This window comes from Bombus huntii, chromosome 8 (genome assembly GCF_024542735.1).
Source record: "Bombus huntii isolate Logan2020A chromosome 8, iyBomHunt1.1, whole genome shotgun sequence".
NCBI classification, from domain to species: domain Eukaryota; kingdom Metazoa; phylum Arthropoda; class Insecta; order Hymenoptera; family Apidae; genus Bombus; species Bombus huntii.
In genome coordinates, this window is record NC_066245.1 from 5,356,905 (window position 1) to 5,369,755 (window position 12,851).

The window sequence follows — 12,851 nt, forward strand, 5'->3', positions numbered from 1 at the left end:
TGAGCCAGGCGGGAAAAAAAAGGTACGCGCAACAAGTCTACGCTACTTAGTTCCGTCTTTACGCGAGGGAATCTAACGAGCCAAGATCGTTCGAACTTTGGTCATGGAACGTCGACAACACGGTTCTACGATAGAGAATAAGCGTTTCATTCTGGAGGAAAGACGAAAAGGTGAAAACAGCTTGGTTTTCCTAATTGAACTCGGAATTACGTTTACTATGCTATGGTTGTTCCTGGAACAGGATCGAGAGACGTCAGAGATCATGTAGAAAAGGACATGCAACAAGTCCTCCCGTCAATGGCCTCTTTCGGACGTTCCTCCTCTTTCGATGTTGCCTACGTCACTGGTGACGCACGACTTCCGCTACGTCACGCGTACGCGCCGCCCATCACCGTGTACTATCTCTCCTTTCAGTCCCCGTGTTCACCTCGGCACACACGCCGACCAGATAAAAACGAAATTCCGATTTTCACCGCCCACGAAGAGAGATTCCTAGGCGTCGCTTCTTCTACTTCTTTCATCCTCGAGAGCCGAACAACATTCTCGTGCAGTTGCTTCTTGCAACGATCGGCCGTTTACGCGGCGATACTTTTGTTTTGCTTTCGGTTCACCGAGCGACTCGAGCAGACCGTATTTTGACGAACGCGAAAGTTACCGATCGTCTTTTTATCGAGACACGTTCAAAACCGATAAACAAGAGCGGCGGCTCGTTCACCGGTCAGACATCGATCCATTGTTGGCCGGTATACGGCGTCGTTTCCGTTTAAAGGGCTACAGAAAAGAGGCGAGCCAGTGTAACTCGACCTCATTGAAGAAAGCTACCTGAATCGTTTTAAAAGACTGCCACGAACCAGCCTGGCCAGGTTTCTTTTCGGCAAAGAGGAAAATCGGTTTCGACAAGAACCCTTCCAGTATCTTGTTTAATCCGGCGATATCGATAACCTTTGATCGAATTACCTTGACTCTCGCGTGAAGAACACAAACGTTCGAGCCGGCTAACGATTATCTCTGTCAAACGAACGAGTAGATGGAGGGAGGCTGTTCGAGACATTGATCTATGTCGTTCCTGACAGGAGAGAAAGACAAACAGCGATCGAACAGAAGAATCGTTTGAACGTTTCACGATTAGTGCCGATCGTGATAAGAAGAAAGGGAGACAAAGAGAGGAAAAAGAAAGGGAGAAAGAGACGCGACAGGGACAAACAAGGAGCTGTTTCTAAACTTCGAACGGTGCCGCGGCTACGCTAGAAAAAAAGAAAGGGGAGCGCAAAGAAGAAAGGACAGCGAGGTGGAAACAGAGCTAGAAAGAAGGAGAGAAAGAGAACAGGGGGAAGGAGGAGGGATGGAGCGAGTCCCTCTCTATTGATTTCCTGCCGAGGGTGGGCCAACGAAGGGAGGATTAAGTATCGGCTCTCTCGTTGCTGCTTTTCCCTCTCTGTCTCTCGTTCTCCCCTTTCCCCTTTTTCGCTCCTTTGCCGGCTCTGCAGCAATTCGACCAGCACTTGCCCGAGACGGACAAAGAGGCACGAGAAGAAAGAGCAACGATCAAGCCGAAAGGAGGAAGAGGAAAGAAACGAAAGAACGAGACGGAAAAAGGAACAACTGTGCGTATTCCTCTTGGCTACGACTTCCACCTTCTCCCTCTCTCTCTCTCTCTCCCCCCCCTCATTTTCCCTCCCACTCCTTCTTACACCCTCGTCCCTTCTCTCTTCGATGCCACCATGTCCATTCGTTTTTCTCTGTCCTTGCCACGTTGTACACGCATGTACCGAATGTCGACGACTTTGTGGTGGTAAACACAGCCGCCGTAATGCAACATGGTACACGCTGGAGCGCGAACGCGGTGGGTCCCCGTAGCGCTGGCAGTGGCGACTATCCGATGGTGGAGAGTGCAGTCAGCGTGCTCGCAATAGAATGGTGAGAGTAAGGCAAACACACTGACAGTCATAACGATAGCGACTGCGGTAGGTACGTTGAGAGACAGCGACATCGAATACACACAGACATACACAGAGTACATACGCAGATAGATGGTGCGCCGAAAGATATAAGTATTGGTGTCACAAGTACAGCCCCCGCCTGACGCTGTCTACGTTCGATAGTAGCGGCAGCGAAAGTAGTAGTAGTAGTAGTAGTAGCAATAGTATTAGTAGTAGTAGTAGAGTAGTAGTAGTAGAGTAGTAGTAGTAATAGTAGTAGTAGTGTAGTAGTAGTAGTAGTGTAGTAGTAGTAGTAGTAGTAGTAGTAGTAGTAGTAGTAGTAGTAGTAGTAGTAGTAGTAGTGTAGCGAGTACCATAGTAGGAGTAGTAACACCAACGGGATAGGTGCTGGTGGTAGTAAACTTGCGTACAAGCGACGTGACGTCAGAACCCGAGCAGCGTAACCCATGAATCCGCACCTCGTCCACTCCCTCCCACTACTCTGGGCCACCCTAACCGCTAACTTCCCTCGTGCATCCAGATACTATCGATATTACTCCACTACGCGTAACGTAGACAAATTAATGGAGCAAGCTCGTCAAAGGGGCGGGCGCGTGGCGTCTGCTAAACCGTGATTTCTTCGGGATTTACAGGATCTGCCTCGCGACTATCTCTTCCGTATTTACACGTTCGGATCACACGCCAGCCACTCCGCAAAGATTATCCAGATCATTTCGGTCGATTAAATCAGTCGGTACATTACGTCACGGATATTAATTCTCGAATCCGCGTAATTTTATCCCTTTCTCCCTTTCCCCTCCCCTCTCCCTTCCATCCATCCTTTCACGATCGGTATCGGCGATCGGGTTTCGCGAAAGATCGTTAGATATATCTCGCGACAGCTTGCAATGAATTTCATAGGCGGCAAAGTGATTTAAACCATAATTCACCGTCGTCTACTTTCCGTTCTATCACCTACCGCCTTCCGCCAACCTAGATATCGCCGATATTAATGGACCGACCGTGGCAAACCAGTTGACGCTGAGTTACAAGGTATCAGAGATTACAGCGATTAGTTTGCACCGTGGTTACCTCGATATTCCTATCCGCTGCTATCGTCATTCCCGTGTACAGCGAATTAGTCGCTAACGCACAGGCGTCTCTAATAAAAATCTGGCGCTATCGAGTTTGTAATTTGACAGGGACGATCGTCCGGATCGTGAAGGTATCGAAATACCTTCGAATCTAGATGCATCGAACTGTATTTTTCCCAGCACCCGGTATATATCGTTGACGTAACTTACGCTACACGAAGAGTCAATTAACGGGAACTGTTTTATCGGATCAGCGTCGATCAAGTTCCGACCACAATGGCGAGGAACGCGAACAGATCGCGGCGTAAACGTTGGCACGTGGGATTACGATGACGTTTCAACGAATATTACATTTCATTTACAATTAATAGGGTGTATTTATTTGCGTGGCTGGCGCGCGCACACCCCACAGTCACGCGTGCCAACCAGACGTTATCGATTCAATAACACGCGGCCGAACAATGCCACAGGATCTAACGCGATTCCGTCGCTCCATTTAATACGATTTATCGACGATACCTCGAATTATTCAGCCAATACGCGACGAAGGACGAATTCTTTTAGTAAATTAAACGAACGATTAAAACACTCTACAATTCATCTGTGTTTAATGGGTATATTCTCACCTCGTTTAACGTAAAATTATTCCCTCCGACTCTTGAAATTAGTTTCACGGTTGAAATTGGAGCGAGAGTCGCCGTTATCATTGACCCGTGATCTCTGACTCGATCGAATACGAAAAATAAAATTGCTATAGGTAGCCTTCCGCTCAAAACTGTGAGATTGTCATAATGAAATTGGCGAGGCTTGCCCGTTTCCCGCGAGCCATGAAAATGGCACCAAATTTCAATTTACCTATATATATATATATAACTCTTTAACATTTTGGTCCGATAAACGACTAAATATAGTGCGTCCAAAAAGTCATCGCACGTAACGCAGTTATAAATGTTAATTTCTCACAGAAAGTTCAAAATGTATCATTTTTGTAATGCGATAGTAAAACTATAGGAAATCTTGAGAACACGCGGACAATTATTTTCTAGTACGTTCATTCTGAATTCTCTATCGTTTTATCGCACGTTCAAGAAATTAATACGAGGATTAGATTCGCTATTTCAATTCGTATATCTAACGTCTCTTATACTGGTCTGCCAATACGTTCAAGAAACAAGAGTACTCGGTAGAAATACGTAAGAATCCGCGATTTCTATAGAGCGTAGGGCGTTGCTCCGTAATAGACGCGCAGCGAACTCAAACACGAATTCACCAAACGAGAAACTTTGCCTTTGCTACAATTCTACTAGTCCGATCTGGCAGTAGTTTCATCGCTACATCGCTTTGACATCGCGCGTTTTGATTCGCCGATAGATCGTGGACATTGGTTTATCGCCAGCGTCATAACCCTTTAGACGCGAAGGAAACCAATTAAAGCAACTACCATACATCGAGGGACGTAGGCCGGAACCGCGGTCATGAATTTACGAAGCATGTTGCACTTACGGTTTGCACGCTCGTTTCACGTCATCCGCATTCTCTGACGCTTCTATTTTTACCTTATTATTATTTTCTCTTTTCTCTCACGTTTCTCGTTTAGCAATGAACAATAGCGACAGCACGATGCGTCAAAGATGCAACAAGAATTTCGATAAGGGCAGCTAAGGAAACGAACGGCGAGTATCTACCGCAAGGGCTGAACTTTCGAACGATCTTATCGATTTCCAGTGGGAACACGGTCACGCACAGATGCGCAAAATGAATCAAGAAGAAAGGGACGAAACGATAATGCACCGTCGTCCACGATACTGCACCATTGATTTAGTAGTGGTTATCCGAGCTCCCCTAGCACACCGACAATGACTCATAGTTGCTCGTCTGTGTCGTTAAACACGATTCTTCGGCCGCGAATGCATCCACGCGAAGAGATGCTCTTAGAAATTTAAACGATAGCCATTCTGCGCGTCTACGCGCTGCTTTTATTCGCTGCCCCGTTATTCGAGCAACTGCGCGAACCAATCGGTCGACGCTCGAAAACATTCAACGTTGATTCTGATAAGAGCGCTATCTTTGACATCTGACGAGTTCGCTTTCATTCGAATCGTTCTCGATTTGAAAAAAAAAAAAAACCTATATAGCGCGTATGCTTTCCCTCGCGTAGCGTAGCCACTGAGGCAACGAAGGTAGCCGCAACGTTTAGACGTTAAATAAAGAAATTCCAAGAGAAAAAGGGAAAAGAAGAGATCGAGGATAGGCTGTTAAAAATCAAGTAACGAGAAGTTGCGACGTGATTGTGCGCCGAGACATCGATACGTCGAAGATGACAGATAGAGAATGACGAGGACGAAGAGAAAAAAAGAAGCAATGTCTTTGTCGTGGGAAAAGACAGTGGGATGACCCCACGTATACGAGACATTCTGCCTTGCGACGAGTATGTGGGTCGAGAAATGCCGTACGCGCTAAATATATATCGGGCGCATACACGCACGCAACTTTTGCGTATCAAGGCGTCCAAGAAGTCAGAAGAAAGAGGGTCATCAGAGGCAACAAGAAAGGATCGTTTCTTTCTTTCTTTCGAGCACGCGATGAGAAGAGAAAAAACAAGATCGTGCTCTATGTCAGATTTTTTCCTCTTTCTTGGCGTTCGCGCGAAAGAGAAAGGAGTCGAAGGAGGAGACGACCGAACGCTGGGTAAAGCGACTCTGCCGCGGAGAAATCGATTCGTCAATCTGTCATGGCCGGGACCTTTGCATCCGGTGCCGGTATGCATGTTATTTACGTGCCTTCCGAAAATCTCGTTCCAGTCATTTTCCAGCCACCACGTGCACCGCTTCCACGAAGCAATCGAGGAGTTCGAAACGAAACGCTCGTCCGAACGAAAACGTACCGTACGAAATGTATTCGCCCTCCAACCATGGTTACGAGCTTTTAATAATAAGAGCATCGCACGAGCTTCTTTACGGTTTCTCTTTCTCTGCTTTTCTCTTTCGCGTTGCACTCTGTCTAGCACGGTGGTCCTTTTCGAGATAGATAGCGCGATTATGTAGTGCGTGCGGCGTCAACGTTTAATTATACAACCCCCGACAGTTAATTAGCAAGTTAATGGAGGAAAAGAGGAGAAAGAGAAGAAAGAGAAGCGTGGAATAGGACGAGAAGGTCATAATCAAGCAGAACGAGCAAAGAAAACAGTATAGAAGCGAGCAGCGATCGTTGGCTCTGAACCTAAATGAGGGAGCCAAGGTTGAGCGCGAAACGATGCCTCGAACGACCGACCGAACGAAACGAAAACTCGCGCAGCTACTTTTAACGTTCGACGGTCCTTTCTCGTTTGTTTACCCGAGAATTTACCGACAGCTGGTAACTGACCTCGTGCAAAACACGAATCACGTTGCTCCGCACGAGGAAACCACGCAAAATTGATACTGATGATGCAATCTCGAGCAAACAGCGGACTACAACAGCGAGACGTGGAAACTCTGTAGGAAAAAAATTTACGTTCTATCCGAGTGGAAACATCGGCTTCGATTTTTACTACTTTTTTTTCTTTTCGTCGCATCTGCATTGGAAATTGAAACGATAAATTAAGCGAACGACGATAGACAGGAACGTTCGTGCCACGGATCGTTTGGCGAACGCAGGCTCGGTTCTCGGGAAAATGGACGGCTATAAGCAGATTCGAAAAAGAAGAGTTAAGAGAGACGAAATACAAGTAGCTCTCCTCTGCGATAGCCTGCAACGAGGGTGAAGGTTTACGGCGGAATTATAAACAGCCGAAGGTCGGTATTACTGGGAAAACAAATTATAGTGCTTTCACGCGCGAAAACGCACACTTGCAAAATCCTTGTTCAAATATAAATTGGTGCTTTTTTTTATCGAATCTCTGATATCGAATTCTATCGATCGCAAAAGTCTGGCAAATACGAACAGAAATCTCAATTAGACGGACGATGAATATATTCTGCAAGATCTACTATTAGCCAAATACTTTGTCAAATACTCGAATACCAAGTTTAGGACAAATATCGTTTCTGATTCGAAAAAGAAACCGGAGTTATTAAGAAACCGGATTAATTGATAAGGTTTCATCCATTCAATTCGTTTTATCCAGTAAATATAACATGGTATCGTAATCGTTTTGTTCTTGTTTTTTATCAAACGTTTTCAACGATAAAATTGTTACAGTTACGAGGCTTGGAAACTTACAAGAAATACTTCAATAAAAACATTTACGATACAGCAGTCATCGAAATCGAAAACAACAAAACATTCCCTTCCCTCCCAATTGCAATTTGAAATATTCTCAACAAACAGTGCTGGTATACTACTCGGGATAGAAGAATGGTATCAAAGGTCAAACACGAGTTCGACACGATCAGACGTAGCAAGGTAGCGTTATTTGAATCACCTGTGTTTCAACATCTTAAAATTCAATCTTGAACTGTGCACAGAGCATTGTATGTTATGTAACATCGTTAATTTTTATATAACTTGTATACTTTAGGGAGAAAAGATATGAAAATCGGGCAAACGATTCGAATAACTTTACGATTACTTCAGTAAACGAGAAGGTATTGCACGTATAAGAACTAATAATATCTACATACGCTATACACACGTACTTATGATAATTACAATTGAGAATATTAACATTAACTAATAACAAACAAACTTCTTACCGTTTTGATAAGCAAAAGTTACATGCTTTTAGAAAATTATAGCCGTCAAGCTGTCAGTGTATAGCATATACAGGGTGGTTGGTAACTGGTCGTGCAAGCGGAAAGGGGGTGATTCTACGCGAAAAAAGAAGTCGAAAATATAGAATAAAAAAATTTTTTTTTTTAATTTTTCCATCGAGACAACGATCTACGGTGAAATCCGTTATAACGAGACGTGATAAAGTGCACGCGTACCGAGCCAAAATTCAAAGTCGATTTTCACGAAAACAAAGCCTCAAACGAAAAATTTGTATTCTATATTTTCGACTTCTTTTTTCGCGTAGAATCACCCCCTTTCCGCTTGTACCACCAGTTACCAACCATCCTGTATATTACTGTCTATCACAATCAACGATGATAAGTTAGTTTATCTTCTAGCGTAGATTACTTAAAAATTGTTCATAAACAATGGCATATTACTTAACTCAAATGAAATATTCTTTTGAAACGAATAACCTTATTTTATCTCGAGGGACATCGTTGGTCGAATCGACGGTTTGATCGTGGAGTCCAGGTGAATCGAAACAATCATCGGATAGTTTAACGCAGAGGAGTTGGTCGAGCGGTTGGTTCATTGGCCAGACCACTTGTCGCCTTGAAGGCAGTCTCGCCTGGTGTTACATTCGTATTCCGCTTGTAACGCGACTTGCCCCGAATGCTGATAATTTAATAACACGGTCGTAATTTACGATAAACCGATTTTCTCTTAATTGCTTTATCATTCGCGTTACTGCGTCACCGTCTGCGATCGCTCGCTCGGTCTTTTGGAGCGGAGAGAGACTCTCAGCCGACCCAAAGTAGGAAACCTCGGAAAGGAGAGAGAGAAGAACATCCGCGAGGAGTTTTAGAGCGCAGAGACTGCTTCGAAACGTACACGTTAGAGCGTACTTGCACGCGCAAAACCGCCTTACCCGTTACCTGACGGAAACTTTCACTCGCCTAAGCAACGTAAACAAAGCACGCTCGCAAATGACCGCGCAGATTAGATACCTGCAATTGCTTCGTCCCAATAGTCTTCGTTCCATTACTTCAATCTGTCGACTGGTCGCTAAAATTATCAAAAGTCTGATAGTTTAATACCGAGGAAAACGCGTACGAGGAATCGAGATTAGATTTGTAATCGAAAACCGAATCGCGAAAGAGGAACAGAATATTATTAAATACGTGTTGCGTATTATCGACTAAAGAGCAACCGGTCAGGTCAAACCGATCGGTCGATATCGCGTACCTCGAATGACTTAACGTTTAAGGTGGAGGAGATGGAATAACTCGAGTGTTAGATTTAGACGGAACTTTATCTGTCTGTAGTCTTCGTTGCCTGTAGTTGAACTAAGTAAGGACTCTGTCGTCCTGTGTCTGTAGTCTTCGTTGCCTGTAGTTGAACGAAGTTGGGACTTTGTCGTCCTGTGTGTACTGTCCGATGCCCGAACTCCGTGCCTTTCCGGCTGGTCCTTGCCTGGATTTTTCCTGGCCTCGAGTCATTACGTTTACTGCCCTGGGAGGACCGGTAATTCGGAATTACCTAACGAAGGAAGCGGGCCTGTCCGAACAATAATTCGGACAACAAAAAACAACTAAAATTCCGAAAAATACGTAAAGTACGACGTAGGCTTAAGTAATATTTAATGAAAATTGGATACTTATAGGATTAACGTTTCCATGTCACGACAGACGGGAGACGCGGAAAGAAAGAAACAATAAACTTGCAGCGAAAAGTCTCTTCAATGGTATGGTATACCATAAAGCGTTCTATACTCGGAGTTAAAGGGATTTTGCGTTACTTCCGGACAAAGAAGTTCTCGACCCGAGAACGCAAGGAGAGGGACGGTAAAAGTCGTAACGGGTACGAAACGACTATGGTAGCCCATTACAGGCTTCAAATATTTTCGTGCAGGCGACGCGTCTGAAATAGCCCAACGACCAGGAATTTATTGGGCATTCTCGTTCCAAGGTAGGAACAGCCTACCGATGATCCTGTAGATCGAGCGGAACGGACAACGTCGACGGTATTCGCACTTCAGCTGGTTGCAGTGCGAGACTCGCAGAAACGACGAAACGGGCCGAGGGGACCAAAGGCAAAGGGAGAAGGCGTGAAACGGAAAGGGTGCGAGGAGAATCGAGACGGAGAGAATAAAGAGAAGGGTGGAAGCATCCTGAGAACTTGGATCGATGCCGTGTTATCAAATCACGTCCTTCGCTTTCCGTCTCCTTTGCTCGCCACCCTTCTTTCTCTCGTTCTCGATTGTTTCATCTCCTACTCATCCTTCCCCCTCTTGTTCGTCCCCTCGTTCGCCCTCGCCTCGGCCTTTCCCAACCGAACGTCTACACGAAGCTGATTTATGCTACCACGTTTTTGTATTTCCTCGTCCCTGTTGTAAACTTCTCGAAATAAGCGTCTTCGGCAAACTCGTTGAAAGAACCCGAAATAGAGTGGAATATGTCGCGAGTTAACAGTCGTATTTTCTTTGACAAGGAACCCGTCCTGTATGCAAACGAAATTCGGCCAGGGTCCCCCAAAGGTAGGTACCGCTCGACAGATGTAAATGAGGGTAATGCCGCGCCTCTTTGCGACCAAGGTGTAATAACTACAACGCGTTTAGACGGTCGGTGAACGGACAGGAAATGAAAATATTCACGAGTCGTGAGACGGTCGAGTCTAGTTTGTTATATCGATCCGTGAGCAAGTAGCATGAGAGGATTGTTAAAAACGAGTCGATGAAAATCGTCGATCTCTAGTTGAAAATAACGTCGCGCCGATAAAAAGCTGGTCAATCGACGCGATAACATCGAACTGGTAAACAAAAATTTGTCGCTATCGGGTCGATGTGGAGCATACGATTCCATCGTGATTCCTAAATCACAACGCGTCAGAGATAATTTTATTCTTCGTTTTGATCGGCAATGAATTCCAACGACATTATGCAATGGAATGCGCGAAACGTGCCGACAGGAGCAACAAAAGTAACGTTTCCCGTACTTGACCCGGATCTTCGACCGCCAATCCAAGGACTTTTTGCTCGTGACCGCCTGTATACGTGTCTATGTGAAACGTATCTTGGGTAACGAGACCGATAACGAGAGACAAATAAACGAAAGACGGGTGTTGGTAGGTTGTTGAAAAGCAGGTGAACCGACTAGCGCAGGAGAGACTGGAAACCGTGGACGAGAAGTCAGAGCCACGTTGCTCAAACCGGATGATTCCCGCAACTCTTCAGAGGCGGGAGAGACCTAACGGAACTTTTCTACGCGATCCTGACGTCACTGAAACGCGAAGAACACGAGAGCCTCGACATTTTTACCGCGCGAAACTGTAACGCCTAACGCGGTGACTCTGTTTCACATGCTTCTGTGCACCGGACATTTTCGATAGAATTGAGAAGCTATTCGAAAATAAATAAGGATGACGCAAAGGAAAATAATTATAAACTTTAGCTCTCTTCGATCTGAAACAGCTCGATAGGACGTTCTAGCTGAAATTTCTCTTTATTTTAGAAATATAGGAAAATCTGTATAAAAGAAAAGACGTTCTTCGACTTTGAACCAGGTCGTCCCGTAACCAAAAATTTCTATAATCATCAATTTCAAAATTAATAACAAACTAGAACCAAAACTTCTCTGACGCGCTCTTTCTCCCGAGAAGAATTCTCGATTCTTCCATATTTCCGTCCCCTTACATTTTCCTAGTCATTCTTCCTCCTTGATTTCTATCTTTTCTATTCTTCGCTTCCCCAAACGACGTTCTCGAAGGGCGTTCAACCAAACCTCGGTAATTGCGTCCTACCGTTATTTAAGAGAAACAAATTACCGGCAGGTAGAATCGTTGGGTAGCAATCTAAACGTGTCGTCTATCGGTGAATCGTGAAATTGCGCGGATTTCATGCAGCTACGCGATTACATTTAGAGATTCGGCCGCTAATTGCACGGTGAAGAAGCAGTTGTCGGAGAGGCACGATTATAATGGCGTAATCACGACGAAGCCATTGGGTAAGAAACTATAATGCGGCCGGCTGAGTGCACAAAGAATTACGCAGAAGGGAGAAATAATAATATTACGAAGACCAGATCCAGATAACGTGCTCTAATAACCGTCCACTTTTTTACCAACTTATCACTAATGCCCGGTTTCATTCGTCCGTTCTCCATTCGATTACAGCGAGTCGATCGTTCCGCCGATCGATGGATAATCGATTCTTTTTCTCAACCGAAAAGCTGTAAAGATTTCATTCCGCCATCCTCGATTACCTCTCGACATGCGAGAGACCCATTCACGTCGACTAAAGGTAACAGTAAGATTCTAAAGCGTTCTCCGTTAAAAATCATCGCGTTTTCTTCGTTCTTTCGTAAACAATGACTATCCATGCATGCAACTAGATTTAAAATTTGTATGCGTCGTTATCTCGTACATGAACCTCTGTATGTACAACGACCGACATAACGCTGCATTTATTATCAACTTAAAAGCTGTAAGAACAGATGGCTCGTTCTAACGGCGCGCGGAAAGTACTTGCACTGCTTAAACTTGCAAAGAGGGAAGAAACAGTTACACCTTAAAAGTGGCCCTAAAGGCAAAGCTCGAAGAAAAATGAAAAAAGGTCCACGGGAATTGACACGCTTCAGCGAAGCTAGCGTTTAAAAATTCGTTTGTAGTAACACGCGTCTCGTTTCGCACAGGCTGATATCTATAAAAGCAGCGAATCGTAACATATTCGGCTCGCGAATAGCAGAAGATTGTGAATACACCGTTGAACGGCCGTCAATCCCGGGTAACCTTTACGAACGTCCTTTCGCGTCGTTCGTCGGTGGATCAATCATACACGACGTACAGCTGATAGGGCCTGATATTTTCACTGGCGAGAACGCCATTATAGAACAACTCTTGGAGGATTTTCTCACGGCAGAAGAAACATACTGATGAGATCTAACTCGAGAGCTTTTTCAACTCCCCCCCTCCTCAGACGCCAACCTTCTCGTCAACGGTCCATTCAGGGTATATCGTTTATTTTTCAAACTTCCCTTAAGAATTCATTCAGGCATAATAACTTTGTCTCCCCGTATATATACCGTGAAAGGAAATGTTAAACGCAAAATAATCGACGTTTCGCCTTTTCAACCATTCTATGGTATCG

The 12,851-nt window shown here is 44.8% G+C and overlaps 1 protein-coding gene and 1 long non-coding RNA gene across 7 annotated transcripts in view; one reads left to right on the forward strand and one right to left on the reverse strand.

Moving 5' to 3' along the window:
* LOC126868599 (AF4/FMR2 family member lilli) overlaps positions 1 to 12,851 on the reverse strand; it is a 169,548-nt gene that overhangs the window by 142,546 nt on the left and 14,151 nt on the right. The gene's annotated exons all lie outside the window — the stretch shown is intronic.
* Positions 299 to 8,593, forward strand: LOC126868612 (uncharacterized). Its single transcript, XR_007690661.1, has 3 exons — positions 299 to 6,786; positions 7,193 to 7,396; positions 7,512 to 8,593. It is a non-coding gene; the product is annotated as an uncharacterized LOC126868612 (long non-coding RNA).